Consider the following 540-nt stretch of genomic DNA (forward strand, 5'->3'; position numbering starts at 1 on the left):
CTGCAGTATTTTGACTGACATTTATTCCGTCATGCAACGCTGTACTGAAATGCATTTTATACCATTTTTTGGGGACAGATAGAGCTTTCTTTTGGTGGTATTTAATCACCACTGGGGTTTTTATTTTTTACTATATCAAGGAAAAAGCACCAAAAAAAAACTTTCCCCAATATTAAATTATAACACATTTATTATTACCCAATTTTTGGTAAAATATAAAATAAACAGGGTCACATCGAGTAAAAAGACACCAAACATGTCAAGCCTGAAAATTGAAGGCACGCATGAAACCTTACAAAAGTACAATACCCAAAATTGGCCATGAGCGACGCTTTAAAGGAGAACTATGGGGTCAGTGTTTTTCCCCATAGTTCTCCTTAGGGTAACGGGAGGACACAAACTAGCGTCCTCCCGTTACCCTAAGCTCAGTATACCGCGAGCTACAGCTCGCGGTATACTGAGTCGCCGGAGCGGATCCCGACTTAGATGACGGGATCCGCCCAGCTGCGTGAGTGACAGCTGGCTCTGCCTATCTAGAGG

Source organism: Nanorana parkeri, unplaced genomic scaffold (genome assembly GCF_000935625.1).
Source record: "Nanorana parkeri isolate BGI_ZX_2015 unplaced genomic scaffold, ASM93562v1 scaffold1692, whole genome shotgun sequence".
In the NCBI taxonomy this organism is placed as follows: domain Eukaryota; kingdom Metazoa; phylum Chordata; class Amphibia; order Anura; family Dicroglossidae; genus Nanorana; species Nanorana parkeri.